The sequence below is a fragment of the Phoenix dactylifera genome, chromosome 9, assembly GCF_051530095.1.
Source record: "Phoenix dactylifera cultivar Ajwa chromosome 9, Ajwa_hap1_PhDact_Kaust_v1.1, whole genome shotgun sequence".
In the NCBI taxonomy this organism is placed as follows: Eukaryota; Viridiplantae; Streptophyta; class Magnoliopsida; order Arecales; family Arecaceae; genus Phoenix; species Phoenix dactylifera.
Window position 1 is genome coordinate 17,392,067 of NC_143198.1, and position 9,526 is coordinate 17,401,592.

General features: G+C 42.9%; 1 non-coding gene across 1 annotated transcript; it reads right to left on the reverse strand.

Moving 5' to 3' along the window:
- Nucleotides 1–8,454: 8,454 nt before the first annotated feature.
- LOC120104733 (small nucleolar RNA R71) lies at nucleotides 8,455–8,560 on the reverse strand. The gene has a single exon (XR_005507092.2). It is a non-coding gene; the product is annotated as a small nucleolar RNA R71 (small nucleolar RNA).
- Between the last annotated feature and the right edge of the window lie 966 nt (nucleotides 8,561–9,526).

Below are 9,526 nucleotides of genomic sequence, written 5' to 3' on the forward strand. Positions count from 1 at the left end.
CGAGAGGAGACCGGAGTTCAAGAAGCCATTCCTCTACTTCAGCTTAAATGCGTTTGAGGGCTTCTAAACTCCTCTTTTGATTATATTGTTTTACATCTGCTTTTGAGAAGCTTATTTTCCTTTCTTTCTATAACTTGTATTTACTTGGTTCAATCGGGGGATTGAATCAAGGGGACTAAGGTTGGTTGGTGAGCCAAGTTAAAAACCAACGCGTGTAAGGGTTTGATTGTGAGCCCGGAAAAACAATCGGGGTTGGTTCTAGTCGGTGAGCCTGGAAAAACCGACCGAGTTCGTTGTAAGCTCGTAAAACAACAAGTTTGGTTGTGAGCTTGCAAAACAACCGGCTGTAATCCAAGGGGGTTATAGTGAATTCCCAAGAGAGACTTGGGGAGTGGACGTAGGAGCAAGGGGTAGCTCCGAACCACTATAAAACTCTGTGTTTGCATTGGATTGTCTCTCTTCGTCTTTCCCTCACATCACTCACAGCACTTAGCATTAATTAAATAACTTGCAATAGTTTTTAATTAATCAACCACATCGTTTTAATTATCTAAATTATTTTAAAACCCAATTCACCCCCCCCCCCCTCTTGGGTTGTCTATCTGGGCAACAACGGGCGACCCACCCAAGTCGAAGCCCAACCTATCCGACCGATAGCAGCACAATCACAGAGAAGGAGAGCAAAATAGGGATCACGGCCAAGATCGCCTTGGATCATCTTGGCCAGCACCTACACGAACATAGGTGACCCACCCGAGTCGAAGCCTGGCCTATCCAGTGGCCAGTGGCGGCGCAATCACGGAGAAGGAGACCAAAATATGGCACCCCTATTTCAATCGAATTTCTGGCGATTTGCTAGCCCAAAAGACTATGAACAACAACTAAAAGATTGGAAAAGAAAGAGAAGGCATAGAACTCTCACCTTGGTCCGGCGAGACGGTCTAAGGACGATTCTTGGGGTTTTTGATCAGTTTAATAGAGGACAAGGAGGGGAAGCCTTAAATAGATGAAAACTTATCTCTTGAGGTCTTTGGATCATCCTAAAACACTAGGGTTCTAATGCGATCATGGCAGGTTGGAGTCTTCTTCTCCACCTCTCCCATGTTCAGTCGACCATGATCGATCGACCCTAATTGTTGATTAATGGGCACGGCCTCTTTAGGTCGCCCAATAGCCCATGTAAAAGTTAGGCCTTTATATTCTCCCCCTCTTAAAATAATTTCAACCTCGAAATTAATATACCTGAGATTTCAAAAAATTGAGGATGCTTGGTTCATCTTTTCCTCGAGCTCTCAAGTAGCATTCTTTTCGAATGATTACTCTATTGCACTTTCACATATGGAATAGTTTGATTCCGCAATATCTGATCATTTCTATCTACAATCCAAATTGGGTACTCTTCGTAGGTCAGGTTCTCATGAAGACACAACGGCTCATACTCCACCATATGATTCGGGTCTAAAACATACTTCCTCAGCATCTAAACATGAAAAACATTATGCACAGCCGACAAATTCTGTAGTAATGTAAATCAATATGCTACCTCTCCAACCCTATCCAAGATCTCAATCAAACATACCTAGGGATCAATTTACTGCGAACTCTGAAACCTCATCACATCTTTAGTGGGAGATACTTTCAAGAAAACGCGATCACCAACCTAAAATTCTAGCTCTCTGCTTCTATTACAGCATAATTCTTTTGTCTACTTTGAGTTGTGTGAAGTCGTTCTCTAATTACTGAAATCTTATCCAAAGTTTGATGTACTATCTCTAGACCTAATAATTTCTCCTCTCCCACATCATCCCAACAAATCGGAGATTGGCACTTCCTGCCATACAAAGCCTCAAAAGGATCCATCCGAATACAGGCTCGATAACTATTGTTGTAGGCAAACTCAACCAGCAATAAAGTGATTATCCCATGCACCACCTAAATCTATGACACAAACCCTCAGCATATCTTCTAAGATCTGAATGGTCCGCCCCAATTGTCCATCAGTTTGCAAAAGAAAAGCTATATTGAAATTCAATCTAGTATCCAATGTCTTATGAAGGCTTTTCCAAAATTGTGACACAAAGCTACTGTCTCCTGTTGACCATTGCTAGACATGCCTCAAACCCCTTCTTGAAGGAGTCTGTGGCCACCTTTAGCATTTTGCTGCAGAAATCCTCCCATCCCTTGAAGTCTTTGACTACTTGCAGAGCTTTCACCTCAACCTTAGTAGCTTGCTTCTTGGCTTGAGCAGCCTTGTCCTTAGCCCTAGTGACCTATTCGTGGCTCGGACTGCTCGCCTCTCTGCTTGGTTAATTTCTCCTCAACAACAAGCCCTATCCTTCACCACTTGAGCAACCCCCTAGGACCTCCTCCTTAAGCCAAACTGCCATTCTCTCTATCTCTAGCTTTGCTGCCATGAGTCTCCTTTGTGCCTCGGTGAGAGTTGTCTTGAAGCCGTGCTTATTCTCTTGGGTGACGCGGGCTTGCTCCTCAATATTCTCCCTAGCGTCCTGAGCTATTGCTAGCTCTGATTCAGCTAGGGCGCTTCCCCGTTTGGGCTTGTAGAGTTCGTGCTTGGCCGTTGCAACCCTTTGTTGGTAGGCCGACAGAATAGCTCCCAAGGTGGGGATAGCATAGGAGGTCTGCGAGCAAAAAAGCAAAATCAGCAGAGAGAACCATGCATTAAAGACAACTTTGGACCCTCGATGCTTACCTCGATTGTCCCGATGTAGGTAGAATTGATGAGCTCTTCTATCATCATTGCTCGAAGATACTTCTCATCTCTAGGGAGCATCATTCCTCTAACCAACTCGCCGGAGGGCTTAGGGGACTCAAGGATCGGATTGGTGATCTTGAATGACCATGCATGTTGGTAAATCTCTAGTTCGGCCCCCCGAGATGAAGGCGGAAGTGGTTGGGAAGTTGATAGTCTTATAACTTGGGAACATGAGTTGGAGTCTGTGCCAGTGCAGGAACTAGCTCAAGAATACAAGCAACCTCATCAATAGCCACCAGTGTCCAAGTGATCTCAACGGTAACTGTGAAATCCAAGGTCGAAATCTAGAGGAACTTTGGGAACAACAACTTGAGGAACAATGACTGGAATCTCCTTGAGGGCCCTCTTAGGAGCTGCCTCCCAAGAAGCCTCAGAATAGATGGACGAGTAGGAATAGAGGTGATCACCTCCACCTTGAGTGACCCCTCCTCGCAGATACACCCTCGACCCGAGCAGCACTAGCCGAACTTAAAGCTGCTGGATGCTCGGCAAGGGAAGAAGCAACTACCTTTGTCTTCTTCTTCCTCAAGGGACCGACCTCACTTTTGCCAAGCTTCCTCTTGCGAGGAGTGCCCTTGGCAGCATTGGACATCAATTCAACTTGAGATCAAACTTTATCCTTATGAAATAAGCAGTGAGTCCAAAAAAACCAAGAACTAATACTTGGGAGTTAAATTCAACTAGACTAAGAAGTTACCCTCACTAGAGGCTATATTAAGGCTTGCATTCGCCAAGGTGGCCTTGGAAAGCAGTTCGGTCAGCAATGGCACCTTCATACCATAGAGGGTATCGATTGTCGCCTTCTCCTTGTCGAATAGGATTGGAACACATTCGTCGCCTTCTTCCTCTATGTGGACGATTGCAACGGAAAGGCCCAACCCCTCTTGAGGAAATAAAAAAGAATTGATTCTTCTAACCACAAATGGAGAAAGGGCCAAGTGGAAGAAGGTGGCAACCCTTTTTGCTGGAAAGGTACCACCATCCTTTATTTTGGGGATGCTTCTTCAAATGAAAGAAAGCTCAGAAAGACCCCAAAGAAGGAAGGAAACCTTGAAGAATGACAAAGAAAATGAACCCAAAAATCACTCTCCAAGCATTGGGAACAAGTTGGGTTGGGACAAGTTGAAATCTATATGAAAGCTCAGCAAAAAGGTTGAGATAGGGAGTCTCGGACCCACCTTTAGAGTTTTCTTGTAAAAGATGAGCTGATTCTTCCCTAGCGACGTCACCTGATTAGAAGGGCGAGGCAACTCCAGGACAAAATCCTGAGTTGGAGCGAATCCTCTCCAGGTTGGCATGCCCCAATATACTCTTTTTAGCAAATGTGGGAAAATTGGCCATCGAAGATGCCCCCTCTAAGCCCTCGAAAGCTCAATCAAATGAGTGTTAAGCCATAGGCTCATTGTCCGATGACCTTTTCGCCACCAGCCTTGTTACTTTACTCGAATAAAAAGAAAAGAGGAAGAAAGAAAAAGGGGTAGAACTAGGAGAGGACAAGAACAAAATTCAAAAAGCCCTACCGAAACTTTAAGCTTCGGTGGAAAAGCAATGGAATGGGAGTTGACAGTGGTGATGAAGAAAACCCTAGTTGAAGACGAAGCAAAAGCAGATGTTGGGGGCACAATGCTTGTTCACCCTCAGCCACTCTCAGATGACTAGTTGCAAAAGCTTCGAAGTGAAGAAAAAAAACAAACCACAGACATCATATAGAGCATTGGGTGGCTCAGATCGATGTGATCATTCAAGCCATCATTCTGATCTTTGCCATGTGTCAACTTGGTGTTCGATTCCAAATCATCTCTAGGATCACTATTGGTGAAGTATCCAACCATCGCTCTAGAAATCCTGCCACTCATGATGCTACTTTAAGAAAGGAAGATGCCACCATGCCTTCATAAATGCAGTCTCCTAAAGGCTTTTGTAATTGACAAGATAGCCCCAACTGATCGACTTTGCAACTCAGCTTGGTTGGTTGATTTTGCCCAAGAAAAGCTACTTCCTTCCTAATAGCCGAACAAGTTACCTCAGCCTTAGAAGTAGGGGGCAAGTGATTCACTTTAGAACTGACCTATGCTAACAATGCGAACCGACCAATAAAAGCTCGCCATCTCGCCGTGCGCTGACCATTCAAAGCTTGCCATGTGGCCTACCTAAAGGGTGTTGCTCTCTCCATAGATGGAAACAACTCAGCTATATCGCTTGCTTTTCTCTAACAAACACAGTATCCAAGCAAATCCTGCTACCAAGAAATGTGGTAGAGATTTACGGGCAAGACCAACTTGTTGCCTTATCAACCAGCATATTTGCCTCAAACTATTTGGCGACGGGTTCTGACCCTTGCCTATATATATTGCATTTCCAGGGACTCTCCATGTTAGTTCTCTTTCAACTTTCTTGTGCTGCCCTCTTGATAAGTGCTTAATAATCTATAATTTAGTTATCTTTCCATAGCACTTATCAATATTTTTAAACTGATAAATATATATTTTACGATAAAATTAAATAAACATTGAAATGAATTTAAAATATGGTAAGAGGTAAATAATTCTTTTCTCAAAACAGACTCTAAACTTGTCTCTCTCCTGGTTATAATCTTTCATGAAAACATATAAGGAGGAGATTGTGTTGACCCGATTTGGTAACCTGATGGAGTTGTAATCAAGCTAAGGTTATAATTAAATGGGTCTTGGTCCTGATTCGATCGAAAGTTATAATTAATTATGTATGGGGCAAAGGTTTGATTAACCATTTTTATTAGGTCACGGTCCGGTTTTTAGTCTTGTCTGGTCGAGTTCGATCTGAAGCAGCTCAGCAAGAATTAAATTTAAATAATATTGGGCTCGAGAACAATTTCAAGCAAATCAACGATCATGACCCACCTCAAATCCACAGCCAATTCCCAACCAATTCCTTACCTGCCTTCATATAAAATTTATAATTTTAAAATAAAAATAATAATAATAATAATAATTGAATATCCATGATTCACTGTTCATATGAACAGTGTCCCATGAAAACACTGTTCATATGAACAGTGTTACAAAAAAAAGATAACAAAACTAATCCCACTGTTCATCTTCTTCCTCCCTCCTTGCATCAGGGCCATCCACCTTCCTCCCGTCGATCCCGCGAGCAGATCCTCCGCCTGTGACGCAGCCCGCAGCCGAGATCCAGCTCCGCCATCAAGCCACGTCGAAATCCCGGCGTCTCCCCGTTGATCCCGCGGCCACCCACCGTCCGCAGCGTCCTCCCGACGATCCCGCGACCAAATCCGCCGGCGACCAGTCCTCCGTGATTCCAGCCGGCCGCAAGCAGCCGCGTGCCCACCTTGCCCGTGCGGTCGACTCTTCCCAGCAGCGGAGATCCGGCCTCTCCGCCATCACCGACCAGATCCCGCGGCCCCTCTTCCTCCTCTCCCGCGATCTGCATCCCGGCACCACGCCCCGGAATCAGCCGCCGTGATTCCTTCTTTCCTCTCTCCGCGTGCGCTGGACGGCTATAAAAGGAGGAGGGTGGCCATCGGTGAAGGGGGGAGAGAGCTCGGTTGAGGAAAAACAGGGGAGACCCTGTTTCGGTGAAGAGAAGAAGAGAGCTGAACCAGAGAAAAGAAATAAAAAAAAAGAGAGAAGGGGGGAGGGAAAGAGAATAGTTTTGATATTTTGGGAATAATGGGAGTTGATCAATTTCATTTGAAGATGGGAGGTCATCCGGAAGCCATGCTCGGCTAAACGTCTAGTCTAGGGCTGGATGAAGCCCTAGCAATGTATCAGGGCATTGTAGTTCTTACTCTTTTAATTTTTTTGGAGCTTGTTTAAATTCTTATTATCAATGAAAAATCCTTTTACTATGTTTAAACTTTGAGCATGCAATCTATTATTCATGTTTCCTAAAGTAGTCTAAGATGATCCATGCCTAGGAAGATGAGGTGTACTGCACCCTAGATTAGCATACTTAGGTAGACACTTCATGCTACACCGAAGATGGATCTTCCTAACACTCTTTATATTTTTATTTTAAAAGGCTTGTAGCCAAAATTGCATGCCTCTCCAAAAGACAAAAATTAAGAACACAATCCTTGATGCAATGCTATGTGGTGGATTCCAAACCCTAGATCTATTTACTTTGATAAATTTCAATTCGTACTCATAGATTAATTTAGTTAAATCAAGTTAGCACATCCTTCTTCTTGATTTATTTTTAAAAGAAAAATAACTTATTCTTCAATCCCTGTGGACCGACACCCGTAATCACTATCCTACAGGATACGTGCTATTGCGTGGTTTATTTTTGAAATTGAAAAGAACCGATCAATTTTTGGCGCCGTTGCCGGGGATTGCTAGCATAGTTATTTTTCCTATCATTAAAAAAAATTAATTAATTAAAAAAAACTTTCAAAAAAAAATATATAAATAAAAAAATTATTTTCTATTATTGTTACTTTTCTTTTTTTGCTCTCTTCTACTAATTTTTTTTTAAAAATTTTCTTTTGATCTTATTTGATCAGGAATCGAAGGAAAAATCTGGGATGATAAAAAAGAGAACTGCTGGAAAAGAAATGCTGTAGAGGTTTGCCAAAAAAAAAAAATAAATTGCTGGGGAAATTTCCTTTGGTAACCTCTAAACCTTTCTTATTTAAATTAAGTATTAGCTTGAAATTTTGTGGTGATTGTTTGATTTTAATTTCAGCAAAAGTGTGAATGCATGCATGATACACATACACCAATTCATTTGCACTTAGTAAGGGCAATCACCCCAACAAGATAAGAGCCGGATTTCATCACCGGACTCTTGCCCAACTTAGGTGAACTCAATCTCACATAGTGTCACTTTAATTAAAATCAATTAGACATTGGCCCTAGGGACATTCGAGCTCAATAGGACGAAGATCACCGAAAGTTGCACCAATTTCGCTCTGTGGCTTAGTTGATGTCTAGGCAAGCTTTGTCCCTATAAGGGAGACAGTTCATCTGTTCGAGGCAAGTGGGTTTTAAGTGGGACCTTTGCGAACGCATCGTGACCCCTCCACTTACCTGGGAGCTTACCTAGTCAACTCGGTTCATTAGATCGGATTGGAGGCTTAGGTGCCCTCTTCAAACCAGTTAGGAGCTGTCTAGTGATTTTAGGACAAAGACTAGGATTGATATGCTTTTCTCTTTTATTGCATGCTTGATTGATCGAGTACTAGTGTATGCACGGTAGTCGTTCTAGAGTACGAAACCTATTACCTTTTGACCCTGAAATAGAACGAACCCTTAGGAACATTCGAGCTAAGATCAGAACATTAGAATCATCCCCACCTCTTAGGATGGCTGAAGAACAACCCAAACTCCTGAGGGAGTACTTTACTCCCACTATTTACACTTCCCCATCTTGCATTCGATTACCTGAGGTAGCAGCTGTACAATATGAAATAAAATCTAGTGTGATCTAAATGCTCCCATCTTTTTATGGGCTCACAAATGAAGACCCATATAAACATTTAGATGAATTTCTTGAGATTTGCACCACTGTCAAGATTCAGAACTTCACTGATGATGCCCTGAAACTTAGGTTATTCCCCTTCTCCCTTAAAGATAGAGCCAAACAATGGTTGAATTCTTTAGAAGCTAACTCAATTCGTTCTTGGGATCAAATGCAACAAGAATTTCTTAAAAAATACTTTCCTATAGGAAGAACGAACCAGTTTAGACGTGCCATTACAAGCTTCTCTCAAACCGAGGGAGAAGAATTTCATGAAACTTGGGAGAGATTTCGGGACCTAATCCATAAATGCCCTCATCATCAAATACCTAAGTGGCAGCTAGTGCAATGTTTCTATGACGGTTTGACGGAACGAAACCGTCAGATGATCGATGCTGCATGCGGGGGGACTTTCATGCTTCGAAATGAGCATGAAGCATGGCAACTATTTGAAAATCTTAATGAAAACTCCCTCCACCATGCTTCATGTTCTCGTCAAGCATCCCCGAATTTTCAAAGAAAAGGGGCCATTTGTGAAATAAGTCATTCTATGGACCTGTCTAGCAAGGTAGATGCATTATCCCATAAGATTGACCAACTAATGATAGGAGGACATGTCGTTAGCTCTTCCCAAGCACAAGTGTGTGCTATCTGTTCTAGCCCATCGCATCCTATTCATGAGTGCCCCTCAGCACCCCAATATCCCGAACTCGTGCAAGAACACATCAATGTTGCCCAAACACAGCCCAGACCGGGTAATGATCCATTTTCCAATACATATAATCCGGGATGGCGGAATCATCCAAATTTTTCTTGGAGGCAGCAAGCTTCTAATACCTCCCAACCCTTCTCCCAAAATTTTCAAAACCCTCAGAATTTTCATCCCTACCGTCCCTCAACTCAATTTCAGCATCCTCCTCCTCCAACCCAAAGAAATACAGCCTTTGAGGAGAAGGTGTTGACTGCCCTTCAAGGTTTGGAGGCAAACACACAACTATTGCACTCTCACACGCAATCAATTGCTAAGCTAGAATCCCAAATGGGTCAACTAGCTAATGCATTAAACAAGCGAGAGGAAGGTAAGCTTCCAAGTCAACCAATGAGTAATCCTAGGAGACAATATGTAGCTCAAGAAACTCGACTAAATCATGAGCAAGCCAATGCTTTGACTACCCTAAGGAGTGGACGTATAATAGATAATAAAGTTGGGGAGGGTAACAATAAGGAAGGAGAAGAAGAAGAGAAGAATGTATCGCATGAAAACCCAAAATCTTCTTCAGCTAGTCCACCATC